The following is a 14904-nucleotide window of genomic DNA, read 5'->3' as shown; positions in this document are numbered from 1 at the left end:
AATTTCTGAAATTAAAGCTACAGAAACACTGAATTTAAAATTAGCTAATGATAACCCTTTTTCAAAGGTCTTTGATCTTACATAAACATTGTTTGTAAATGAGATATTTGTATACCTATCTCATTTTTATTGATAACGAAATATGTAATAGAGTATAAAAATATAAAATACATAAATATAAGTGTAAATATATAATTTTATTTATTTATTTTTTAACAATCCTAAAATAATAAAATATCAAAGAATAATAATTAATATAATATTCATATATTTCGAAATAATTTCGCAAATTTTGATAGACTTAGAAGAATTTTATTTTGTTTTAAAGAAAATGCATATCTAAAATTTTCAATATATATAAATATACCTACCTCTTGCTCCTTAATTTTTAGGGCATCTTTCGGCTTTGCCCCTAACTTTAAGGGGGTGAAACTCACCTATAAAACTCAATTTACTTTTGTGAGGTAGCTTGTGTTTTCAGAAATCTATCTATATAATTTAAATTGGGTTCTGTGTATAGAGCCTTCAATTTCTCAAATAGTTTTTATATGAAGTTATGGACTTTTACTTCCGTCCTTCCTTTTAAATCGCTTGACCTAGAGCCTAGCATGATATACCCAAAATAATTTACTAAGGCTTAATTTGGTAAAGCTTTTACTTTTTAAAAATAGTTTATAAAAGTTAATAAGTGTAATTATCCATGCCATGCACGTGATAAAATTAAAATTATAATTTTAAATTATGTTTTTAAATTAATTTGAATTATAATAATTTGATTAATAAAAAAATAACATGTTATACATTGTTTGTTTGTTTTTTTTAATCTAATGTTAATTGGATTAACTCTAAAATAGTTATTAATCGGTTTTAATAATCTATTTTCTTTAATAAATCAGATATATATACTAATTGTGATCATAAATAATATAGTAATAGTTAAATCCACTAACAAATATATTGGCTGTTATCACACTATAAAACAAATTAAATATAAAGGCTATTAGCAGTTATAAATCTATAAAATCACATTATCTTTGATTCGTACAAGGGTTTACTTATCAAATAAACTTAAAATATGAACAAAAAGTATTTATAAAATGGACTTAGTATCACTTGAAAGAATCATGGAAAATAATCAACTTACCTTATCATCCATGAGAACTATTTCTATGTAAGTCATTTTGTTCTTATCAAATTTGGATAGGACTTTCTATAACCTTTTTCATTACATAATCTACCATATGTAACGTAACACTGTTGATAGAATCGTAGTTAGTAGCCCATAGGTATGAAAAATAATAAACAGAAGAAGATTTATGTTTGAGGTACGAATTTTCTATATGATAAATAATTGTAACAATTCACTATTACTTATATATATATATATATATATATATATATATATATATATATATATATATACTAATTATACATGGTAATAATTAGCAAACATTTTCAATGGAGATATTTACTACAATTAGGTAAAATTTATACCATTAGATTTTATTAACTTTTATGATTAATTCAATAGACATAGTTACTCAATATATATGTTATCTACATTAATTATATTCCAATATTTTTAGGAAAGAGCTAAAAGATAAGATATATAAATATATATAATATTATTGCTCTATAGAAAGCATACATAAATTGCTACATTTTTTATTATATTATACAACTTAAAATTATAGTATCATGTTATTATTAATTCTAGATACTTGTTATAATTATATCAAATTTAATTATGACTCTAAATAAATAAAATAGATAACATTCAATATTATTTTTTTTACATTCAATATTTACTGTAAATATAAAAAGTAAAATAATTAATAAAAAAATATGAGTAGAAAATAAAACATATTAATTAAAATTCAATTTGTTATCTAATTAATCTTGTGTCCCTATGATATAAGATACACTATATGTAGCCTTTAGTTGTACAAAAATAATTATAAAAATTAATTATTGATATTGATATTAATCACAAATGATTATTGCTATCCTAATTTTTTAAAATATATTTTACCTTTTAAAATATAATGTATGTACCGTGTAGACCTTTTATTATTATTGTTATTATTATTATTATTATTATTATTATTATTATTATTATTATTATTATTATTATTATTATTATTATTATTATTATTATTATTATTATTATTATTATTATTATTATTATTATTATTCACTAATTGATATCAAATTAAATGGGTCATTATTAATGTGTGTATCAACTATCTCCTAATAAAATTATTGCACTTGAATGAGAATTCGAACTATATCAATTGATATAATTAGAATGATTAAAAATATCGATGATTGATAAGTAGTTTAATAACGCATTGAAACTTAATTTGATATAATTATAATGAAGATATTTTTTAAATTAATATAATCATACATTATTAATGAGCTAATTGTAATATAATTAGAATAAATTTATTTGAGAAAAAAAAGAATTCATATGTAATTTCTTGAAATTATAATAAATTTTTATTTATGTATATGTATATATCAATTTTGTTAAATAATTCTATCTCTCTCTCTCTCTCTCTCTATATATATATATATATATATATAAAATTCTATACATATACATAAATAAAAAAATATGTGAATTATATTTTGTTAAACTCTATGTTACCGATTATTAAAAGCATTTAAATCACGTATATTAATTATTTTTTGTTATAATTATTTCATTTTATATATATGATTATTTTTTATTCTACAATCGTGCAATAATTTTTTATTTTTTATATCCATATATATATATTCCTCAATCTCGACTCCATTCATACGCATATTAATAGTTTTTTTAATAATAATATTTTAATTTTTCGTTTTTCCTTTTTCACGTATCTCTCTTTTTTTTAAATAGTGATGTTTTTATTTTTTTTCTTTTTTAAATACATTTTTCTAAATAATTACATTACTAATCTGAAATATAAAATGAGAAAAAAAGGTGATACATATATCCAAGAAAGAAAATAAATTTAAAAATCAGAAAAAAATTATTTCAAAAAATGTAAAAATAATATATTCAAAAAGAATAGTTGTAATATATAAATTGAGTCAACAATTTAAATTTCTCCAAAACTAATTTAATTAAATACCAATATTAAAAATAAATTACTTAAATAATATTTAATCTATTCGAGTCCTTAGACACGTATAGATTAGAGTCATTCTCGTAATGACAACCAACTGAATCAACATCGTAAGTTCGAACATTTAGAACTCATGCAAATTCATACCATTCCCTTGTTCTTTGAAAACCTTCTGTATCCCTGATAGAGTTGAATCGTAATTCTTTTTATGGAAAAAGAGTTACGGAGGTGGCTTTAATTTGAGATGTTGGAGACCAAAATCCGGAAGTCACTGTATTTGAGTGTGACATCCATTAAACCCTAAAGGCCAAATAAAATAGTAACTTTGGTTTTATTCTCATTTAATTCTAAATCAAAAGTAATAATGACTTACATAATTAAGCATTTATGATAATAAATGAGAAGACCATTATATAAGTCATTTAATGTAAAATAGTTTAATTTGTGATTATAATTAATATATGTATTACTCATAAATAGATTCAGAAATAATAATTTCGTAACAAAATAATCATTCAATTTGAATTACAATTAATTGATTGATAGAAATTATAATAAATTGTATGATATTTAAATAATTAACCAAATCAATTAGTTGATATAATTAATTTATTATAATAAAATGATTTTAATGAGTTAAAAGAAATAAAAAAACAACACCATCAGAAACATGCTACGACAATTTTATCATTAAGTGCAAAAATTTAATTTTTATATAATAGAATAGATATTTACAGATTATTATATTAAACACAGACTAAAAAAATACACTAAACAAAATAAAAGCATCAATGGTAAAATATAACCTAAAAAATCACTTAAATCCAAAAAGAACCTATGATGAATTATAATAAATCTATATATGAGAAGTAAAAGTAAAATAAATAATTAAAAATAAAGTAAAAAGAGCAATTAAAAAAAGTAAAAGAAGATAGAAAAGATAATATGTGGAGTAGATAAAAAATGCATTGCAATAGAAGATTAATATAATTAATTAATAAGAAGGATATTACAAGATTCAAGTTGATTTGTGGCGGTTTTTTTTTATTTAAAAAGTTAGTGGGAGTTCCCTAAACCTCCAAAATTTGAGGTGCCACGAACTTATTTGTGGTGGTTTTGCAAAACCCTCAGAACATAATTTAATGGCGGTTCTTTGTCTACTTTGTGGGGGGTTTTGAGTTGATTATTTTGGCAGCTTTTGAAAATTTTTGTGGCGGTTTAAAACCCCCACAAAAACTAAATTTTCAAAAAAAAATTTTGCTTCAAACTGAACGGTTGCAAACAATTTAAAATTAAAACTAAACCTATTTAACAGCTATAAACTACTATTATTGATTGAAAAAATTACATCAATCAAACTAAAAATTATTTAACTTTAAAAAAGTAGTAATTAGTATAGAATTAACAGAAATTTAAACAAATTTTATAAATCAAATTGGTATGAAATAAACAACTTAGATCAATCAAATTTACATATTTTTATATAATCTAACAATATATAAAATGATATTAGATAGTAACCCACCACAGCAACAAGAAATGCGACCTTAAGATTGCACAGGCTTCACAGCAAGCTTTATTTGTCAGGAAAGGGAACCATTTGTTCATGTAAGAAATAAATAATACCAATCAGCAAAAAATAAGCATTAACTTCAAGTAAAACCTATACAAAATACAAATATGATAAAAAAAAAGCATGCTTCTGTAAAAGATAGAATCCTCATTCTTCTGAGAGACCCTTCACATGAGTTGTTCTACGCCATCCTAAGGATCCCTTCTCCTATAATAATTCTTCAGCATAAAAAAGTAAAACAAATTATTGTGACTTGTTTCAAACAAATTGATTTTATAAGAAAATATGCTAGATGGCTTTAATTGCTAGAATTACATGCCATGACTAATATTTTTTTAAAAAACTTACTTTCTTTCATCAATATAAAGATAATAGAAAGAAGCACATTCTAATTCTTTGACCTTACCTGTAAAGTATTGTTGGCAAGATCCAGCATCCAGAATCCAAGAATAAATACAAGAGCACCTCTTGTTCGGGTGTCTTTAAATGTGCTAGAATTTCAAAAATATAAAATTCATTAGTATTTAAGTAGGTTCATAGACGTAAAATTTTAAAAGTAGAAGTGTGGTAAAACTAAAAAGTAAACAAGAATGAATAGATGGCAAGAAAAACCTGCAATGCTCACTTGTATCCCTGAATAAATAACCAATGTCTGCAGAAAATTCATATTTTTTGTACCCCTAATAATAGGAATTTGTAGCAAGTACTAGAAAAGTAGAACCAACCATTTTCTTAAACCACCTTCTTCTAAAAGTACACGGTAGAGCTAACAGCATATTAAGAATAATTTAGATAGTATTTGCTACATTATTGTGTTGATCAAAACCTAATAAGAAAAATTATTTTTCACAACTATTGCTAGTAAGGAAGATACCACTTCAAAGAAAATTGAACAATACAGGTTATGACATCAATCATAGCAAAAGGTAAACTTAAAAAAAGTACCAGAAAATAAGAGTGAAAATGTGTTTACCGAGGTGGAAATGATTGAACAAATCATCATTCTCTTCTTCCAGCTTCTGCCATACTAAATACAGGGTGGAAAAATCAAACAAATTACATCAATAATTTAGGTAACAAATAACCATTCTGTTCAAATAAAAATTGAATAACTCATACAATCAACTATTTATATTACTAAAAGGATGAAAACCATAAATTACATGATAGAGAATTTTAAGATGGATACCTAGAGTTGTAAATCCAGGATCTATCCTTGTTCTAGTAAAATATGTTTTCACAACTTCACCTTTGTTCATATATAATTGTAGGCACTTTTCTATCAAATTCTACATCTGTAAATAAATTTTGTTTTAAGATTTTATATATATTTTTTTAAATTAGCTTTCTGATAAGCTAGTAGGATTTGCTTACAAGCTCAATGTCTTGGCGTGAAACTTTCTTGCCATCAGTAACAAAAATCATAATTAGACTCCGATCATTCACAGATGCAACCTACCAACGAAAGCCACCTTAGACTCAAGCTTTAGATTTGAGAGAAAAAAGGAACTGAATCTAATTACACAAGAAAAAAAAAGCAACGAAAAATTCACCTGGACAAGCTATGACAAAAACAACTGTTCCAACGTACACGAGGCTAAGCTTCTCATGTGACGGCGCGCCGCCGCAGCACGTGAGGTAGCAATCCCTAAGAGAAGGGAGGATTGCAAGAAAGTCCTCAACCTACCTCTCCATGACTTCGTCGGCGTCTTTGACTGCGGTGAGATTCATGCGCTGCAATTAAAAATGCGAAAATTAAGTGTTAATGTAGTTGAAAAATTGAAATAATTGGAAAGTAGCAACGACGATGAATGGCAGCAGCGACGAGCTTACTCTTCCTCTGATCTCAAACACTACGGCAAGCTTGACGGTGACAATGGCAAAGAGATGCAGCAAGTAGATCTAGGATTTTATTAAATCTCACTCTTCTTCCTTTTTTAATTTTTTGGACAAGTTTTGTTTGGACTGAAATTGGTTTGGGTTTGATTTGAGTAGATTAGGGACTCATTATTTGTTTGGACAAATGGGCTCAGAAATTTAAACTAATATTAATCAATGGTGGTTTTATATTTTTTCATAAATAAAATATGTTATGGAGGTTTTCTAAAACCTCCACACAAAAATTCCCATAAACAAGTAAAAATCTTGTAGTCGATGTCAAAATAAGATCTTATTGAAAAAATTTCAAAAAAAATATTTTAAAGAAGAATCTATTAATCAACTTTTCTAAAAATATTACAAAAAATTAAATTATCTTTAAATAAAAATAATAATACCCTTAAAAATGATTAATCAAAATAAATAAAAAATTAATATAAAACAAAATCATAGAAAAATATTAGCAAAATTAAGATAAGAAAACAAAAATAAAAAATTACAAATATTTTACCTGAAATATAAAATAGAGAGAGAAAAGGGATATATAAAATAATAAGATAATAAATTGAATTAATTGAGTTCATTTATATCATTGCTTTATATATTATTTATTAAATAATTTAATATTTATCTCGATCAAATTAAATAATAAATTAGTTATAATTAATTTGGTTTAATGAATCAAACAAAATTTAAAATAATTTGATATTTACTCTAATTAAATTAAATATTTGAAATTATAATTAATGTAATTTAATGAATCAAATAAAATATTAAATGATGAAATATTTATCCTAATTAAATCAAATTACATAATTGATTAGTTATAATTAATACAATTGAATGAATTAAACACATTAAATTAAAAAATAATTTAGTTAATTTGTGTCTTAAGGACACATTTTAAAAATATTTATTTTTTAAAAACTTTTATAAAATAATTTTTATAATATTTTTAACTTATGGTCTAAAGGCACAGTTATAATAACCCATTAAAAAGTACTTAATTAATTAATACAAATAATTAGTATAATTGATTTAGTTCAATAAATTAAAAGAAATAAATGTGAAAGGAAGAAATAAAAAGAAAGTGAAATTATAAAAACGTATAACCATTAAAAAGCAATAAAAAAAAGTCTCTTTTAGTTATTTATTTATTAATTATTAATTTATTATAATTAATTTCACAACATTTATTATAAGTTATTTATCTTATAAATTAATACAATCAATTAATTGATATTAATTATCGATAATTAATTATAATTGATATAACTCATTTTGCTATATTATTTAAATAAATAATTAAAAATGCATGTCTCAATTTTTGTTAAAGTAGTCTAAAATCATAATACAATTTATTTTTAAAGAAATAATCAAATATTATTGTTAATTATGAAATAACCTAAAATCACAATGCATTTTATTGTTAAAGAAACAATCATCCATTAATATCTATAAATAGAAACTATCATCAAAATACTTTGATTATTAAAAATATGAGGGGTTAATTACTATTCATTATTAATAATATATCGATTATATAAAAAATAAAAATATAATTATCCACATTTACACTATTAGAAAAATTATCATCATGAGTAAAATTTTGTCAAAAAATAAAAGAACAAAATTGCATACATAGTGAATTTAGAAAAAAAATATCATTAGTAATTATGCTTTTTTTAATAAATAAAAAAAATTAAATATCATAAACTATATTCTTTCAAAAGTAACCTTTTAAGTTGTTATGTTTAGTATGATTTATTTGTATATCATTTAAATTGACATTATTTTTAATTATAATAATCATTTATCCTTAATAATTATTGTTAGAATTTAATAATTTTTCATTTCTTACAATAATTATATATAAAAAAAATATATATCTTAAAAAATTATTAAATAAATTTATTTTTTTTACCCTATTTTCACATTAAAAATTTTTTGTTCTGGCTTTTTTAATTGTTATTATGTTATTAAAATTTTAAATAATATTTAAAAAAATTTAAAAATAGAAATAGCGATGGCACCTTGAATAATTAATTCAATAGAATTAAATTTAAACGAATAAGATTATTCGATCAATTATACAAATAATAGCATATTTATAAATATTAATAATGAAAATAGTCTCAATGTAAATGATCAATACAATAATTATATGAAAAAATAACTAATTACATAATTGCATAATTTTCAAGATCTTATATAGTTGAACAATGGACAAATAAAAAAATATCTATATGATAATGTCCTAATATTTTAGCATACTATAAATCATATTATAAATTTATATATCATATTATAATTTTAAGTCAACTCCTTAAACATATTATAATATAAACCATCTAAAAAGATACATCAATTAACGAATATCACATGGGTCACAACATCATTCTAAATTGTCACGATATTTCAAATAAAAAGAATATCAATATAGAGAAATCAATGAATGTAACTAAAATAAAGAGCAACAAAGAGACACACACACAAAAATAATAATAAAAAGAATCAATAAAAATATTAACATATAAAACACATATACGAATAATATATATATATATATATATATATTTAAAAACAACGTAAAGATGACACATATTTTTTGTTAACCAGAAACTAAAAGAAAAAAAAGTATGTGCCTAATAATAAGCAATTAAAATAAACAATAAATTTTAAAAAATATAAAAGAAATAAAATGTATAAATAAAGATAAAAGAAACAAAAATTATACCTTAAACACGAGAGAAGGGGAGAGAGGGAGGGGGAGAGAGAGAGAAAAGAGAGCGAATGAGTATAAAACATTTGATCTTGTAATAAATAGATGATATTAAGAAAAATAAACTAATTAAATTAATTCATATATTTCGTTATCATGTTTATTATTTATTAAATAATTTGATATTTACTCCGATCAAATCAAATAATTAATTATAATTAATTAATTCATATAAATTATAATAAATGGTGAAATTTGAATGTTTAATCAAATTAATTAATGGATATAATTAATTAATTATAATTGATTTGCTTTAATGAATTAAATGAAATAACTCAGGAGACATCTTAAGAATATGTCACATCAGTTCCATCATTAAGTGCAAAAACTCGATTTTTATATGATAGAATAGATAGAATAGATATATAATAAAGATATTTTCTTAAATTAGTATAATTATGCATTATTTATTAAATATTAATTATAATATTGTAATATAATTATAATAACGATATTTTTCTAAAATAAATTTATTTAAAAAATATAAATTGGTTATTAACAACCAGTGCCATTATCATATAATTATCATATTATATTATTATTATTATTATCAATAGAATAAAGTATCGTTTTTGTCCCCAACGTTTGGGGTAAGTCCTATTGTGTCCTTAACGTTTAAATCGTCCTATCTGTATCCCTAACGTTTATAAAAGTGATTCAATGTTATCCTACTATCAATTATACTAACAAATCAGATTATATTTTTCAATTATTCTTACTTGGATGTATTCATTCTCAATTAGGTCTCACTTGAATGTGTTCGATTTTAATATTATACCCACTATTTGTATTTAGATTCAATTATGTCCCTAGAAAAGTGAATCATGTAAATGTTGTAGGAATTAGTTTCAACTTTTGATGAGCTATTTTTCGGAGTGGATCATCGATTCTATCCCAGACATTTGTATTCTAACTTCAAGAAGAGATTTTTAAAACTCAAACTAAAGCGTTCATGATGTGTAATTGACAGCATGATAACATTGAATCACTTTTACAAATGTTAGGGATACAAATAGGACGATTTAAACGTTAGGGACACAAATAGGATTTACCCCAAACGTTAGAGACAAAACGATACTTTACTCTTATTAATATAATTAAAATTATTAAAAATATTTTCGATTGATAATTGATAAGTAGTTTAATAATATATTAAATATTAATTTTATATATAACTATAATAAAGATATTTTTTAAATTAGTATAAATGCATAATTATAGTATTATTATAATAAAAATATTTTTATAAAATAAACATAGAAGGCAGAAAAATAGATTCATGAGGAATCGACACCTCATTTCTATTAGTTGGGAAAAAAACCCAGTTTTAGTATATTATAAGTAGATTTTTAAAAAGATGGCTTTTTAAAAGTTATAGCATTTATGTTTGGTAAATCAAATCAAAAATAGCTTTTAATAAACACAAGTAACATCAATTGTGTTTGGTAAAATAGCTTTTAAAATTTAAAAATACTATAATAGACATAAATGTAAGTATTAAATTTAAAAATTAGTTACCATACGAGGTTATATTAGATTTTTTATTTTGAAAAGCATAAGCTAATTTTAAAAAGTTCTATCTTAAATACTTTCAAAAGTACCCCAATTTTTTAAAAATTATAAACACAAATACATAATATTTTTGATTTACTAAATACAAAATAAAAAGTTTAAACTTTTAAAAAATAGAAACACCTCTTCAAAAAATTTTATCTGGCTAAATTTATGGCTTAAGATCCTTTCTCTCTTCACTTTAATTAATTTTGTCTTTATTCAAACTTAACATGGGTCACACGTCACAATTTAATGTATGTGGGAGGTTCCTGGACTCTTGTACTTTAATTGATTTGTTTACCTGCTAATTATTAATTAGCATATAACCCCCTCACATGTATCGGCGAGGAATTTACGCCATTTATTGAAGAAGAAATTAATTAAAACTCAAACTACCCATTTTGTTAATTAAATCAAATAAATAAATAATATATTTAAATAAATTAAATAAAATAAATCAAAAAATACTTTTAAAAATATGCCATATTAGTTATACTGTTAATTGATAAAATTTGATTTTAATAATATATAATAGATACACATTTTTAAGAAGCATCAATTTTGGTAATAAATTAGTACCCAACAAAATCATTAAATATGAAAATATTAAATTATAATTAGTTTGCAAAATTAAAATTGTGACACGAAGGATAAATAAATAGGTCAAACTGAAAAATTATATAAAATAATATATTATTTAAAACTAATACAAAATTATAACTTTCTAAAAAAATTTATAACGTTTTGTTCATCATTAAGTATCTATAAATACCTAAGGACCAATCTTTTATAAAGCATAACCATTATAAGTACAACAAAAATAAAATTTTCATATCAAATTAAACATCATGAAAATCGTTTTCTGTTTCTCCATCCTCTTACTTGCTCTTTCCGTTAGTTTTGGTATACATCAAATCCATAAAATTCAATATGTATTGTTTTGAATAATTATTTTATGATGATTCTAGTTTCTTGGTTAATAATAATGTATTTTATGTCCAAATATTTGTAGGAAATAACCAATTGCAAGTAGTAATACCACCAACCAAATTTTGTCTTGCACCAATAGGCACCAGTTATTGTCTTTCACCTTCAAAACCAGATGCATGCAATGAAAGGTGCATATTTTTTCTTGGTAAACCAGGGGTCAAAGGATTATGTGATAAATTAACAAAAGTTTGCGTTTGTATTTATTCACCACCATGTAAGCAGGGACAGGAGTATGTGATTGAGTAACACAATTATGCACATACTTATCCACAACTATGTAATCAATATTATAAATCGAGCAGACAGTCACATACATAGTTAACCTTTTTCTTTGTGGGAGTATATGTATTCACCTTTTACTAAGTAAAATAATAGTGAACCAAATCACTTATCAAACAAATAAACAAAGTGCATGATTGTACTTTTATTTTCTATTTATCAAATAATAATAAAGTAGCGGTTCTATATTATTTATCAATTACTTCTGGCCTTTTCTTTCAAATAAAATCGATGTTTTATGTTTATTGAACTTTCTCATTAATAGTCTTTTTTTATAGTAAAAATAAAAATATATAGTCCTAACTACATATATGTTACTGTTAATAGATACAAAATGCTGCAAATTGGGCTGGTTAATTATTTATATCTAAGGTCATATTTAGATTTCGTTTGACATGTAACACATTATTGTTGAGTAAATTTATTAACAAGAATACGTATCGTTGGTTATTATGATTTGGGATAAAAACTAAACTATCTTAACTTTTTTAGTATCGATTTTAATATTAAATTTAGCATTTTAAAATTATTTTTTAAATTTTTGAATAAAATTATCTTTTTGTTTGTTACTAAAGTCATAGAATTTAAAATAAGACGAAAATTCACATGCAATTATATTCATGTGAAGTTGATTGTTGAGAGTCGTTAGACAATTTGACATATTTACATAAATTATCATCTAGTGCTCGGTTCTGAACTATCAACGTCACATGTCTCTTCACATGAAGTTGTTATTTAAGAATCGTTAGATTATTTGACAAGTTTGATTAAGTCATTATATGCCGATTCTCAACTATCCACTTCACATAAAGACATCTACATGTGAGCATTCACTAACAAACGAATAAATAAGTAAATGGCATCGTCATTATCTTCTTCCCCTTTTGTTCCTATCACCAACACATCGATCAGCACAAGCAACGATAACGCTTTCTCACACTACAAGAAACACTGTTAAAATTGACGGCCAAATCGACGGCTAGGCCGTTGATAATATTAAAAATTGACGGCAAAATCAATGGTGGATGAAGACGTTATTAAGCTTGTCAATTTTTCAAAATTCTAATAAAATCGACAGCTTACCAGGCTATCGATAATAATTCATTAAAATCGACAAGTTTCCCGTCTATAATATGAGTTTGGAAATTTTTCCAGTTTAATAAAATCAACAGCTTTACCGTTGATATTATTATACAAAATCGACACCGTTTTTGTCGATATTATTATATAAAATCGACACCGTTTCCGTCAATATTTGATTTAATAAAATCGACAAAAGAGCCGTCAATATTTGATTCAATAAAATTGACAAAAGAGCCGTCGATTTAATTATTAAAATACCGACAAGTTCGTCATCTATATTTTGTTTTCGTTTGCCTATTTTAAATTTAGAATGCGACAACTTTACCATCGATTTTAATAACCAATTTTTTAATTATTTTTTCTATTTAAAAAATAGTAGACAATTAATGCAAATAAAATTTTAAATATCAAAATAAAATTTATATAAAATATTAGATAACAAAACAAATTAACTTTTAAATATAATTTATACTAAATATTAGATAATGAGTTTACAAACTTATCAAGATAATAAAAAATTCTTTAACATAAAAACTCAAGACAAGATAAATAACTAAACTCAAACTTATATTTATTTAAATTACAATCTACTAATAATACAAAAATATTCAAAGCAATACTTGCTTAAACACACATTCCTCACCCTTAATCACAGCCTTTGCTCCTTAATTGAAGATTGGCATACCAAGAATAATACATCATCTGCAGTTTTAAATTAGCAACAATACCAAATTCTTTACGGTTAATCCAATAATGTTCGTTGGACAAAATTAATATATATTTTTACAAATGAAATGTTCCTGTATAATGTATATAGTATTGTTTAACCTTATATATATAGAAGGTCAATGTAAATCACTACATTTTTCTTCCCATAAGTCTTAAATATTAAACTACAAAAATAAAAGAAATATTTGTAATAAAAGATTATGACTGCCTAAGTCCAGCTATGCCATTTTACAACAATAACTATAATGTTTCAAGCTATATTACATATCCATGTATAAACAGTATAAGAGAACAAAACTTAATAGACATACTGACCATTTTTCAAAAGAAAATGTTGCCAAGAATTAGACTCCCAAACACTTTAATCCGTAACAATACCATGCAAATTTCCTTAGGCAGCGAATACTCGGATGGCAGCGAGGGATCAGCTGTGATGTCTTCGGCTCGTGACCACAGGTACACCCTTCATTCTTGTTGGCTGCCCGGTACAGTGTTGTCCAGTATGAATGCTACCAACATGGTAACCACCATATTCATGGACATAAGTGCATTGACTGCAAAATCAAGCTGAAAGAAAATCACATGTTCCTATTAATAAAACCATTAACAATTACAAACTAAATCGACACTAAATATATTGTGCTTTCTGTAACAGCCCAAACCACCCGCTAGCATAATATTGTCCGTTTTGGCACACAAGGCCTCACGATTTTGCCTTTGACGATAGGGATGCTAGCCGAAGCCCCCCACACTCACTCGTCAAAATGCGTCATGCTAGGGAGAGGTATCCACACACCCTTATAAGGCATGCTTCGTTCCCCTCCCCAGCCGATGTGGGACCTTACAATCCACCCCCTAAGGGAGCCCAGCGCCCTCGCTGGTACATCGATCCGTGTTCTGGCTCTGATACCATCTAT

At 23.9% G+C, this 14904-nt stretch overlaps 1 long non-coding RNA gene across 1 annotated transcript; it reads left to right on the top strand.

Moving 5' to 3' along the window:
* Positions 1 to 11702: 11702 nt before the first annotated feature.
* LOC112797156 (uncharacterized) lies at positions 11703 to 12377 on the top strand. The gene is made up of 2 exons (XR_003199659.3): positions 11703 to 11809; positions 11919 to 12377. It is a non-coding gene; the product is annotated as an uncharacterized lncRNA (long non-coding RNA).
* Positions 12378 to 14904: the final 2527 nt, after the last annotated feature.

Source organism: Arachis hypogaea, chromosome 4, assembly GCF_003086295.3.
Source record: "Arachis hypogaea cultivar Tifrunner chromosome 4, arahy.Tifrunner.gnm2.J5K5, whole genome shotgun sequence".
Classification (NCBI taxonomy): Eukaryota; Viridiplantae; Streptophyta; class Magnoliopsida; order Fabales; family Fabaceae; genus Arachis; species Arachis hypogaea.
This window is presented reverse-complemented; position numbering and strand designations above follow the sequence as displayed.